The 8,824-nt window shown below is 39.4% G+C and overlaps 1 long non-coding RNA gene across 1 annotated transcript; it reads left to right on the top strand.

Moving 5' to 3' along the window:
- The first annotated feature begins 2,829 nt into the window (after nt 1-2,829).
- On the top strand, nt 2,830-3,535 carry LOC136766756 (uncharacterized). The gene is made up of 2 exons (XR_010821771.1): nt 2,830-2,944; nt 3,287-3,535. It is a non-coding gene; the product is annotated as an uncharacterized LOC136766756 (long non-coding RNA).
- The last annotated feature ends 5,289 nt before the right edge of the window (nt 3,536-8,824 follow it).

Below are 8,824 nucleotides of genomic sequence, written 5' to 3'. Positions count from 1 at the left end.
ACACACCACACCACAAAGAGACAACCTATGCGGACAGAAAAGCTGTATTTTCGTCAAACAGTCATTTTTAATGTGCAACATAGTAATGGTGACCAGGTCAATCGGTATTTACAAGAAATGTATGCTTTTCATAATACACTTCCATCCATACAGTAAATTTAACTTTTTGCCAAGGAAGTGGATCATTTTTTAGGCAATTAAAGTTGCTGATCAACAAAATGTTGAACACAGGCTAATCTGACAATTAAAGTCACATCTGAAAATATGTGCAATTGCTCATGAGAGTGAAGGGAGATACTGGACAATGGTGGCTACATTGCATGTTTTGTAAATATTATGACATAGTAAAGTATTTTATTTGGCCCATTAAATCTTGACATAGAATTCTAAAGTTGACAATATCTAGCTTATCACATGTCTATATTTCATGGGTCGTTAAGCTTTCAGTAGTAATGGAGACAGGTTTGTCACATTTCCTCAAGTCAGAATTTATCCCCTTAGTTTTAAATTTACTTTAAAATGTTGATGACTAATTACACATACATGAGCAATATATATATATATATATATATATATATATATATATATATATATATATATATATATATATATATAAGCACAATATGACAGATTGAATGATATTGACACTGAAATTGTTTAGCTAAGATGTTCTTAAACTGTCTAGCTTAAAGTGATAAGGATTCCCCAAAAAGGTGGTGGGAGAATTATTTCCATATACAATGTATGGCCTATCACTGTGCAAGGAAGGTACAGGTTCAAAGGCAGGGATCTGGAGTGTGCAATCCCTGTGCAATCTCTTAAAGAAACAAGACTGAGATATTTGATTCAGCTAAAGATCACTATAGTCCAATTCTAAGCTTTGCACACATATTAACCTCCTGATCACTTAGGCTGATTTTCTTTTTACAGCAATAACCCTTTAAAATTAATTCCAGCTCTTAATGACGATAATTATACAGTGGAAAATAGCAATAGCCATGTGTAAAGTGCTGGGCTTCAGAACGCCACACATAGAGGTGAAATATTTCAATGACTGGGTGTCTGGAATTTAACCAATGGATCCCAAATTACTGTCCTCATTATGGGAGTATTTAAGACTCTATAATTACCACCTGTGTCTTTGAGTCTAATTGGTAATTGTTCAGATTGGTGTAAGAGACCAATACTGCATCTAATAAATTCATGAAAGAATTTTGTTTTATCAATGACTTGGCAACAATTCGAAGGGAATGTCCTACTGAGAGACTGAGGAACTGAACCTTTTCACCCTGGAACAGAGGAGACTACGTGGGGACTTGATTCAAGTCTTCAAAATCATGAAAGGCATCGACCACATAAAACCAGAGGAGCTTTTCCAGATCAGCAGGGACACACGGACCCGGGGACACAAATGGAAATTGGGCTTCAAGGCATTCAAGACGGAAAACAGGAGACACTTCTTCACACAGAGAGGCGTCACAATCTGAACAAACTCCCCAGCGATGTGGCTGAAGAGACAATTTGGGAACATTTAAAATCAGGATAGGATCCTTGAATCACTCAGTTATTAATGGACACCAAACAAGCATGATGTGTTGAATGGTCTCCTCCCGTTTGTAAACGTTCGTATGTTATTTTTTTATTATTTTCATTTATTGGCAGACGCCCTAACAATAGACTTAAAATATGGTATTTCTGAATCGAAGTACAGAGGACAGAACAAATTTGCTAATTAAAAGAAAAAGGTCAAATAAGGGCTCAAGGAATTTAGGTGATTAAGAGTTTGGTTGAAATGAAAACCAGAAGACCTGGCTCTAAAGAGGATGTTTCCCTGTAAGGTTAGGCTATTCACCCAACTGGTCTGATTTCTTTGTCACCGGAATTTTACTGCTATGCAAAATCTCCTACATATCTCAATGTCATACAATCTCATATTCCTAGAAAAGCATTTCAGGCATCTAACACAACTGACAGGAATTACAAACTGACTGTTAGAAATGTAAACGCCTACATATTAGACGTCGATTTAACAATGTTGCGCATTATTTAAATTATCCTCAACAATTACATTCATAATCATTGTTTTATTAATTATATATTGTTTAAATGTGTGTGTGTATATATATATATATATATATATATATATATGTAAGATGATACTGGGCGAAGTATCTGTAAGCTGACAATACATCATCCTTTTTAAATGGCAGAAGTGAATGGTTTTGTAGCCAGTTTTCTGCATGTCCCAGTCTATGCTATGCCGACCAAGACAACACGCCCAAATTGATCAAGTATATGACGTCATGACACCATAGCTGGCGTATAAAAAGCTGGGAGACGAAGGCGGAACCCTATTGTTCCGAGACTGCGACTCTCTTCACTTGGTGACTGCACCGCTGTCAAGTAAATTGGTTTTACATCTTCAAAAAGCGTGTCTTTGTTACAGAATGTGATTCTTTGTTAGCTGCATCATGCTGTTTTTGTTTTAATCTATATTTAAAGCTAAATGCATGTGGCAGGATGGTGCATGGTCAATGCGGTCTTGCAATCGAGCCACTCTATCCTTGTTGCTGCTTGGGGCTGAACAATTCCAGCAGGGTTTTTATTGCACTTTATATTTTTCATGTTTATTCTGTAGACGACCTTGAGGTGTAGGGGGTTTAAAGCATCCAATGGAAATATTCAAACAGGTCTGCAGTTTGACTCCCCGCACGGATTCTCATCCAGCCTTTGTTTAATCTCGTTTAATGTGTTTTAAATGCTTGGCGCGATTGCTGTCCCTCCTCCACAATTAAACGGTGTCTTGTACATCTCCTGTCGTTCACCTAGCTTCATTGACCAGAAATGGCAGACAAACCAGACCTGAAGGAGATCTCCGGCTTTGATAAGACCAAGCTGAAGAAGACGGAGACCAATGAGAAGAACACGCTTCCCACAAAAGAGAGTAAGTATCCTAAGGACTTTCGGTCCATTGACACTGAAAATAGGATGTGCATGGCTCTGCTACTTTGTTTTAATTGCAATAACCGCCTACCTTGCGTGAGCTGTGTGAAGATTAGCAATAGACTAGTTTTGTGACCATGAGATTTAATGATCCCTGAATGCTCTGTGAATTAAGTTCTGGCTCTAATGTATTAATCAATTGGCATTCTCAATGGACTGGTTCACCTGATGTCTGGGCACGTTTTCCCGGCTGCTCTGCACGCCGTTTGAATTCAGGGAAGGGCAAGGCAATGTGAAGTGACTGCATGGGCTCTTATCCCCCCTCCTTTCATCCCTCCCTCAGCAATAGCACAGGAGAAACAGACCGAAAACTCCTAAGCAGCGGCGGTACCGGAGCGCAGCATCCTCTCCTTTGTTCCAGGAGCGCCCGCCTGCAGAACGGGCAAGAGAGGCAACACACTGGGGGACATGGTCAGCCGACGAGAGGACTGGACGGGATGTGGTCTGCGGGGCAAATGTCTTGGCACGGATAACGCCACCAATTTGTACAAATGTTTAAATCGATTTAATAAACGTAATGATTAGAAATGCATTATTTTTCGACTCTAATTTGAACTTGGAACCCTTAAAGCGGCACGGGGAATCGATGGTTGATTTGCAAGGGCTGCCTGATGGGTGTGTACCAAAAAAAAAAAAAGGGATGCAATATCTACAGGCGTCTTGGATTAAGGTTAATTGGCCGTTTTTAAAGATCTAATCCGCCACAAAGCCTCACTAGTTGGTAGTGTGCTTGTGAATTTGCTGCAATAAGCAGGTTTTCATCTCCAGTTAAACCCACATTAGTCAATTAAGACTTGACTGTACCCACCACCACTTCAATAGTTCTACAGACCCTAGAGCCATTAATTTACCATGAACTGGAAAAGCATGTATGGGAAGGAGGATTTGAATGAGGCAGAATTATATCTGGACAATTTCCTCCATGTTCTCTTCCAGATAGTGTGTGTGTATATTTGCACTGTTTATGTAAACTGTTTAGAGTCCTTGTATTCTTCATGGTTTGTGAACTTCAATGGAAATGGTTACCTGTAAAATATAATGCATGATTTGGGCCTTGTAGAGTTAGGGATTTTTGAACCTCTGGTCCATTTAGCTTTCAAAATCCAATTGCAAGCTGTTCTAAAGTTAAAAGGTATTTCATTCTAAGGAGTCTAAGCTGTGAGACTCCTGAGCTTCAATGGTGGGATGCATATCAAGCTGTAGTAAGATCTAGAGATGAGATGAGTGGGGCAATTGGGTTTGAGCCCCCACCTCCTCCGGGATCTCTATTGGCATACTGCTGAGCTGATGATATTGATTGCATAGGGGAATCTCTCTGGAATAGTCCATTATACAGAGGAACTAAAGACCTCCAGGAAAGCAGTTACCACACTAACCTGTGGCCCTCGATGTCTGCCTAATGATCCTCCTTTTGTTTTTTGGCTCTGCACCTATTTGACCAACCTGTTCAGTATATGGTATCCTGCCCAATTTACTACTGCCTCATGCTAATGTCAATGGTAGATGCTGCTTTTTGTAGGTGCAGAATCGGTAGGGGCAAACTGACTGAAATAATCATACCTATGTTTTTTTTCCTTTGAAAAGAGCATTGATTTTGATTTAATATGACTTTAAGGGGAAAAAAAACCAATTGAACAAATTTAAAGTATATTTTAAATTAATTCCTATGGGCCTGCATGTTGTTCATGTCAATGTTGACCATTTTTATCACATGGCCCCACCCTGACAAAGGAGACAACTAAAATATTTTACTTACATGTCACAGTCTTCTTTTTAACTGACACTAGATTTAAACTAAAGACAAACACAAGACGAAAACACATAAAGTAAATATCTAGCCAGGGCAAGGGTCAGATTAATTTTAAGTTACTAGGATTTAACACACATTTAAAATTAAAAGTTAGACATAGTTTAGGGAGACAAACAAAAAGAATATCCTACAGTCTGCTGGTGCATCAGTGGGACAAGGAGGGAGAGGGATGTGCACACACTTGCACATTGTCGCTTCCTCTTTTGGAACTGTGGTTTGATGAGTAACCCATAAAAGGAGGTCAGAGCCTTTTCCTGCGATGCTGGTAGAGCGCAACGTCTCACTGGATCTAAATCTTAATTAACTTGTGTTGGAGCCGAGGGAAGACAAAGAACGGGAGCAGAACGAGCATCCACAGCTGGGGTGTTCCTGGGCGATTCCTCTGTGCCGCAGGCTTTCTCTCCCGCACACGTGTGTTTTGCTGCAGTGCTGTAAGCCGAGCCAGGAGGAGGCAGACGGTGTTAAACCTGACCTCTGGGGTGACGGACATAAGGCACTCCCATCCCTCCTTCGTCCCCTGCCCCCAGCAGACAGCAGAGTGTGCGAGGGAGCAGTAACTGTGTCTGGCAAGATTAAAAAAATAGGGAGGGAGGGAGATAGTCTGGGAAAGAAGTATGATTGCTTTGATGAGATAGGGTTAAGGATTCATAAAAATCTTTAATCTCTTCCTCCACATTGCTGCTGATGTTGCATTAAACACATATTCGGCAGTGGCAGCAGAGATCTTCGGAATTACTAGAGTAAAGTCCAGACAGAAAGCTTCAATACTGAGCGGCGTTTTAGCGCACTTTTAGGAGGCATGCAGACAGGCGTGGCTGAGGCTCATTTGGGAGCTTCTTTGACACCCGCTGTGTCTGTGGTAGTGCTGTCAGTGACCTTGCTTACTTACTGTGTTTACTAATTTAATTGTGCCATTTCCCCCTCACCTTTCATGCGTACACAAATAAAAAAGGAACAAACTGCTTGCATCAGAACCTCCCTTCCCCCAGTGCTCTCAGAAGTACATATTCAATGCAGCCGCCATACACTTACTAAAGAGCCACATGCCTGCCTGCACACGCATGAGCACACAGTCATCCTCTCAGCATTAGCATGACCTTCTTGCAATAGCAGGGCCTCTAATCTGACACTTGCTTTTTTTCATAGGAACACAATAAAGGTTAGGCATTAGAGGAGGCCTGTTGACCAGTCTTGTTTATTAGATTTTTCATAGCTTATGATCCAAGGACCTTATCAGACTGCTTCCTGAATGGACTGAATCAGCTTTTAGCAATTAGCAATGTATCATACATACTGTAAAATGGTAGTAATCTCTGTATTTTAGGAAAGTACAGGCTGTTCTATAAGAAAAAATAGGTGTCTGTGCACTCGCTTTACTTCAGAGGTAACATTCTGGGTTTGATTAAAAAAATCCATTACTGCAGAATTTTTGGTTGTTATTTTTCTCTGGCACGCACATCTGACAAACACATTAATCTTTTCTCGTTGCAAATGTAGCCCTGGAGGTTAACAGGTTTAATAGCACGAAGCAGACGTCCAGCAAGGATAGCAAAGGTCCATTTCTAAAAGTCATTCATTTTGCAGAGTTGGAAAGTGGTTTTGGAGATGACAGCTGGCCTTTCATCCCCCCTGGGTCAACACACACTTGGCTCCCCTCCTTTCTCACTCAACAGCAGCAACACAAGCCCAGGGCTGCTGTCTTCTGCACTCTTCAGACTTGTGATTCCTGAATTACTTGCAAAGCCTAATCAAGAAAAAGATTGGCAACACATGACTGTTTTATCAAGGAAAGGAAAAGCAATTGTTGCTACATGTTGTGTACTTTAGTCTAAAATGAACAGCTCAATGAAAGTAACAGACTTCCTTTACTGTACACATACATTACACAATGCACCTCAGTCTTACTTATAAATAAATAAATAAAATCCAGTGTCAGAATATAATACAAAAACAGAAAAAAACATACAGTGTTGCCAATCAGTAAATAATAATACATCGGTTAGAAAGAATCTCCATCTGATATGTAACAAAATGTGAAGACAAACAAAAGAGAGAGACGACGTGATTGGGGAGTGGAAATTGAAATCGTATGACTTACATATACACAGTGTATGCTCTAACAATGTCAGTTGATTTTATTTACATTTTGAAGTTGTAATCCAAAAATATACAGAAAAATACAAAAGGTTACATAACAAATCATGACTAGCTCTTAATTGTTCATTGATTGCAATAACTGTATACTTCAGCCATGAAAAGTCACACACAATAACTAAGAACTTCAAAATAATGGACAACAAACTGTTAGACTTTGATTTGAATGAATCTCAAAAGGTACAATATGTGTTTTTGCAGGTCATTATGAGGATGGGTGCACTGGTGATGCTGACAGAATGGAAACAAACTAGTGTCTGTAAGGGATGTCTGTCAAAAGGAGGGAGGGAGGGAGAGAGATAGCGAGGGAGAGGGAGTCAATATGCTGCTGTCGGCTGGACTGCTTCACCCCTGAGACTGTCCTGAACTGACAGCACAGACTAACAAATCACAGCCTTCAGTTACATCAGACTGCACCCTCCACTAACATGTATATGTAGATGTAGATGACATATGGATTTAATCTGAAAGAGAGACAACAAGGCTACTTAAAGACTCTTCTTTTCAAATGTGTCAACAGTGTAACAAACCTCTATCTGACTAGGAAACTTAAAATAATTACAGGGTTTACACCATTTTACTGTACAGGCTGTAAATTACTGGACACCTTCCAAAAAAGGATAAGGGGTCAAAGTACATAAAAATAACGTACAGTCTGGTAAAATCCCATCCAGGTGGCATCTGTTTATGTATATGTCTGTGTATTTTCATCTGTGTATGTATCTTGCCGCGTGTTGGGAATAATATACACCCGCTAACATCAAAGTTAAAAGCTCTCTGTTGTTTGCAAGCCCCTATGGTAAAGAGTGTTGTTTCATTAGGCTGCGTCCCTTTGGTGAAATTCCCAAGGTGCTGCAGTCAGCTAGTGTAATCTATAAAATAGATTCATTTGGACTAATGGAAATTACACAGCCAGCTGCTTCAAAGAGCCAACAGAAGCTTACAGACTTCCCAGACTGAGTCCTGCTCTCATCTGACACTGTCCAGATGTTCATGTGACCCCCACTGGCCTGAAAGGGGCCCATGCTGCCATGGCAAGAGTCCCAGGGAGGAGCACACTCTGAAACGCCATGCTGACAAGCTCTGAACGATGACATGGGAGCATTATGTGACAGGTGGTCAGAGACTGAAAGGAGTCTGGCATAGAGCTGGTGTAGGGCTGGTGTTAGTGGAGGGTGGTGTGTGTGTGTGAATATGAACTGTATTGGACCATGTGTGTTTCTTTGTTTAAGTCTGATGATTATTATTGTTATTGATTATGTTGTTGTTATTGTTGTTGTTAAACACAAAATACATTACAGGGGATAGGTTACCATAAAAAAAGTGCTTATCCAATTGTTAAAATCTGAATTATTTCCACCACAGGAAATGTGGCAACACATGTTTAAAGTGTAAGTGGAAGCCTTGTGTTTGTTCCATATTTTGTTATTTTCAGCATGCATTATGGCCTACCTGCAAAAAACAAAGTATAAATCTAGAATACTGTAAGCAGTATCACCAATAGTTAGTTTTATTATTATTATTATTATTATTATTATTATTATTATTATTATTATTATTATTATTATTATATTCTGAGAGAAGATCATTTAAAAATGCTGGGCCATAATTCCCTGTTATTTTATATCATATTTATGCCATCAAAATATTAAAATACTATTTTATTTTGTGTACTGTTACTTAATTATTTTCTACAATATACACACACTTCAGTAATAATACTTATTAATAATAACAACAACAATAAATTATGATTACTATATATACTATATAATAGAATGAAAGGAAAGGAAACTGCTGTATCCTTTTTTTTGCCCTGTGTGTGTCGTATGACTTCCGACAAGATTGTGATGACGT

The sequence above is a fragment of the Amia ocellicauda genome, chromosome 13 (assembly GCF_036373705.1).
Source record: "Amia ocellicauda isolate fAmiCal2 chromosome 13, fAmiCal2.hap1, whole genome shotgun sequence".
Classification (NCBI taxonomy): Eukaryota; Metazoa; Chordata; class Actinopteri; order Amiiformes; family Amiidae; genus Amia; species Amia ocellicauda.
Note: the sequence above shows the minus strand (reverse complement) of the source record. Positions and strands in the feature narration are given on the sequence as shown.